A 5,636-nucleotide genomic window follows, 5' to 3' on the forward strand; every position below is an offset into this window, starting at 1 on the left:
TTTTTGGTGTTAATATTAATCAAATCTAATTGTCTCCAATTATATGCTACTTGAAAAATATTTCTAGAACTTTCCTTTCTCTTAATTTTGGATTGTCAATGACAATGTTTTCTCATTGTTCCTGTTTTTGAAAAAATGATTTTGTCACTATTTTGTGCAATTTAGCATGAGCGGATTTCAGTGTCTTACTCAGGTATTTGGAACTTTCGCTAGAGAAGATTTGGTACAATAGACTAAATATAATTTCAATCTATTAAATTAATATTAGGAGAAGTATTTTGCTTCTTAAAAGTTGCCTATTGGAAAGTATCATTTCCTACAAATGCATGCCTAATTGAAGGTTCTTGATTTACAGCATTCCATTGTTTGCATGGGATTGTGGTCTGCAAATGTTTTCAACAGGAACTTGTAGTTATCATCTATAAGCATGTTTGTTCTTTTTCTTCGACTTCCCAGCAATTCGATTGAAAAGAGTCCTGAATGTCTAAATGTGCTCAATTGATACCATTGGAAGCAATCTCAAATAGAAATTATTTTTTGTTTTATTCCTTTATGTAGTTCTAAAAAGAATTTCCATAACATATTTACACTTAACAGTGTTGTTCCACATGTGAGTGTCCCCAATATGTGTCAGAATGTTTCTGGTGCTTATTGTTTTTGTTTTTTGTTTTTGGGGGCAGCACCTAGGAACAACTTGATGCTCTCGGGTCATTGGGGGATGCCATCAATCTTCAGGAAATGTCCTGGGGACTTCCTAATTTGCTCACATCAACAATTGTTTAAAAGATAACATCTTTGTAATACTAAAAAATCACCAAGGCACAGTTTCAAACATTTAATTTTTTGACAATTGATAATATGACAATTGCATATTCATGTGTACAATTTTGTATCCATATTGCAATTTCAGTCCCAAGAGGAAAAATAGTCCCAGGAGATAAACAAGAGAAACTAACCAATTTAAATTCTTTATGAAAGGGTGGAATGGTTTGGTGGGCTATGGGCGTAGGAGAATCAGAAAGGGTTCGGTGTGTCTAACTTGGGGTACAATTTACACCTGAGATTGAGCTGATCAGGGTTATGATGCATAGCACCAGTGTGATGCATGGGCACTAGCGTGTGGGCACATGTTATGTTCGATTTCATAGACTCCTGCAAAGGTGTGGAATAGCTAAGAGGGCCCAAACCACACACACATATATAGAATCCCAACGTTTCATTATTTTAAATAATCATCTCTCTAGAAAATATAATAAATTGATGCTGTAAGTTAAATAAGTTATTTATATTTATTTTGATATTGCTGCCAATATTAACTTAAATTTTTCTGATTTTACACTTGAGAAAAACAATTTTACAATCTGCAACTAAAATTAGGATGAATGGGAGATAAGACATCTCATCACACGTAAATCTCAAGATGATGATGAAAAAGGGACATGTTACATATGGCAAGCTCAAGTATTAACCCCATGATTTTGTTTATAAACAGAATCAGCAAGTCGGTCAGCAGCAGTTTGTTCTCTTATCATTTACAATGTCGCGTTCTTATCTATGCTGATGTTGCTCCTTCATGAAAACACGGTTTCTAATTCCCATCGCTGTCCCTTATCTTCACGTATTTCGATATTGGTCAATCTAGACCATTGAGGTCGCTGCCTTTTCCTTTAGTAAAGTAACGATGAAGTAAAAATATCAATATATGGGAAAGGATCGAGTAGTTGAGCGCGTTCCAATTTTTGTGATGGAAGTTGTTGATTTAATATCCTATACTTACTGATTTAATGTCCAATTTTTGTACAACATTGCACCAATAGTTGTATGATAAATACCAATAATTGAATGAAATATACCATTTGTTGTGAAAAGTAACCAATCATGTGATGCCACATCAGCGGCACAAGTATTGGGGCTCTTTTGCACACCTATTGGTTTCACTCTTTTTTGGGCTGTTTTGGACACATTGGCAAAAAGCATGCTGATGTGGCATCATATTTGATGACGTGGCCCTGAAACCTTAGTTATAAGCAGGGGACTTGCCAAGTAAGCTGCTGTAAAAAAATCGGAGTCATTTGAAATTTCCACGTAGGATTTTGAGAAGTGCGAAGTAAGGGTGAACAACTACTGGATCCTTTCACCTATATACATCTACTACTAATGCTCCTCATATATATAAAAACGATAGTCTCTGTTCATACGTCCATTACTATCTATTTATTTTGATTCATAACAATCAATAGTAATCCTCACGCTTGAAATATTCCCGAAATGGATGTATTGTTCACTATATATATATATATATCTCTCTTTGAAGGGCGACATCTCTTAATTATTCTGTGTTCTAAATCTCTCTCTTACTATCTCTCCCTTCTCCTATTCCTGGCCTGTTGATTATTAATCCTACTTCCTTATATAACTAGCACGATGGAATGGTTGCATTGCTTAGATATCGAAGGGACGTGTCTCTTCCTAATTTTCCATAGCAATTAGTTTGTTTATCATAAGCACGTTCACCATTTAACTATTTGAAACCGCTGTCTTTATTCATGAGATGTGTATGTGATGACCCAACCAACTCCCGTGACACAAGATGTAACTCAGACCTTTCGATATTAATATCTTATATCAGCATTTGTTATTGTATCATGGCATGTTTAACCTCCGATATTCCAACTATTAACAATACTCTCTAATCTCGTCGGTGATTACTATTACCAAGTCATGAGCGGATGTTGGATCTTATGAGTGCCGCGGAATTATTCAAGTGCTTATCCTTTTACCATAACAATTAACAGTTTGATCCATGTGTTGCTCCCGATAAATATAGAATAATATTCTCTGTAATAAAATTATATTCTGACCACTAATTAACAATTTCCTCATTTTGTAATTAGCTGCTTAACGTCTCCCGTAATCGTTGTTTTTCCCCCATTAATTGAATGCTGCCTTACGATACTATCACTCCTGGAATTATTTCCCAATTAATAAGGAATCGTCGTCTTGAAATATATCTGTTCCTTGTAAATGTCCAGTCTAATTTGCTGTCTTATCGTTGCTTCAAGGAATCGCTTCTAGACTCCTTGTGATTGCTTATTGTTTCTTATATAATCATTTTGCACAATGTCTTAGAGAGAATCGCTGTATTAGGAGTGATATGTCATTCATTAATTACTATTTCTTTTCTTTAATCATTGCTTTCCCTGTATGTGTAATAGGTGTATGACAATTATATTTAATTTCTTTTATTTCACTGCATTTCTAATAATCTTTGTCCACATTATAAATGAGACTTTTGTCTTATTGTTTTTAGTCGGCCATGTCTTGTAATGGCTTTATCATTTATAAAGATAATACAAGAAGCTTTCTTAATATCAACAATATTTGATACATCACAAATTTCTACCAAATTTTCAAAACCACTCTTTCAATTTATGGAAGGTGGTCAGGTGTCCACAAAATTGCCAGTTAATTGGAATGTTTTGATTTTGATAGCAACTAATTCAAATTTTTAGTTTCCAGCAGTATTAGCGGTGAGCCATGTTTGATTCAGTTCAGGTTGTTAACTAGATTCAGTTCTGCTCCTTGATTCAGTAATTTACAGGACTATTCTGTATTTTCAGTTATCTAATACAGCTGACATCTTCAGTTTATTTTGATATTTCATATTTGTCTTTGCATTAGACTTCAGAGTTAAATGCTATTGCGGCATGTGTGAGGCTCTGTTTTTTCAGCTTTATGGGATACTAGACGAATCACAAAGAAAGCAAAAGGGACAAGGAAGAGATGGGAGGGGTGTAAGTGAATGCTCCTTCCACAGAAGTCATTGATGAAATTAATGAGCACACAAAGAGTTATATATATGTGTGTGGGGTCAGTGATGTTGGCACAACATGCCTTTCAGTACTATATAAAATATTTTTGACTTGGAGCTATGAATCGGTGAGGTCACAAACAGGGGATCTCATTCCCACTTTTATAATGCCAATTAATAATGTGGGCTCAAAGTCATGAGTGCATTGGATCAGCGAAGGCATATGTCTACGATCACAATGGCCCTGCAGGGTTTTGAACCTTGGTGGTCACAACAACACCATCAACACTTAACAACTAGACTAAGCGAAGAACCTCTCTAACGATTGGATATTGCTATCCATGTTTATAATTAATTTTGTTTTTATATTGCTCATTGGTGGCTTTCCCACGAGTTTTGTTTGTGCCCTATACCAAATGCTATGTAAGTTTCTTGCAGGCCTGCTATTTGTTCTCTAGGTTCCTTGACTAAGTAAATTTTTAAATATCGATTACTGTTCATGTTAATACCGCGGTCTTTTCAAGTCGATACTAAGCTTGTTGCGTGTTTAGGTGTGTTTTCTATAGGCTTTAACTTCTCCAGGTTCCTCGACTCAGTAATTTATATATATTGTTTACTATTCAGTCTTGCTTTCTGATAATACCAACCTAGGTCGTCCTGCAATTCTACCTACAATTCTAAACTCTTGAGTTGTATTGTCACTTTCCCTTTTCATTACCATTTATCCAACTATTAATTAAATTCACATTTAATTAATCGTTTCTCCTTTTTCAACTATTAATTAAATTAATATTTAATTAATTCATTGCAACCCCCGTCTTATTAATTAAATAAATTATTCAATTTATTTGATTTAATTCACTTAACCAAATTCAGACCATTAATTAAATAAATAAATCATATTTGTTTAATTAAATTTTTTTTCACATTTAAATAAATTAATATTTGTTTAAATCCTCAAAGTCTCCCTCACACATTTAAATAAGTAAACATTTCTCTCAAAGTCTTCAAGCATTTAATGCTTTATCCCCCTTTCATTTAAATAAATTAAGATTTATTTAAATAAAATCCAAAATTCACATTCACATTCACATTTAAATAAATTAACATTTATTTAAATATCTATCCAAATGCAAGTTGCACCATTTAATTGAAATAAATGATTTTTTTAATTGAAAATCCCAAAATTCTTCCCACTTGTATTCTCCTACAAAATCCATTTGCACGCAAATCATTTTTAATTAACCAAATCTTATCCTAACCACTGTCACATTCCTAAATAAAAAGAAGTCACTTTTCAAAAACTTCCAAAGTCTTCAATAACCCTTAAAGGCTTTATGTCTTGAAATGGTTAACCTTTAAAGTCTTCCAAACCATTAAAGGCTCTTAAATAACTATTTATGGTTAACTCACTTTTGACCTTTGGTTAGAAACTTTTTTCTTAACTTTAACCATCCTTTTAATTCATGTGTCTCTTGAAAGCATTTATTACTTTGATTAAGGTAACCATTTAACCCTTGCACATTCATTTACCCCTTGGATAAAAAGAATATCCATTAACCTAACCCTAACTCAACCCCCTAGGGTAACGATAATGTCCCATCGAGCATTTAATGCTCCTTATTTTTCCTCTTAAGCCTCCTCATGTTGACACTTGTCAACATGAGATTGGGTTAAAAGTCTCACATGGATTGATTATCCTTCAATCCTAACCTCTTTTAAGATTATTCAATTTTAACCATCCAATTCCCTATTTCTTTTATAAATAGTTATCAATCATCCCAGGTTTTTACATTCAGGTTATGCTATTTTCTTGTGTGCAGTT

The sequence above is a fragment of the Cryptomeria japonica genome, chromosome 9, assembly GCF_030272615.1.
Source record: "Cryptomeria japonica chromosome 9, Sugi_1.0, whole genome shotgun sequence".
In the NCBI taxonomy this organism is placed as follows: domain Eukaryota; kingdom Viridiplantae; phylum Streptophyta; class Pinopsida; order Cupressales; family Cupressaceae; genus Cryptomeria; species Cryptomeria japonica.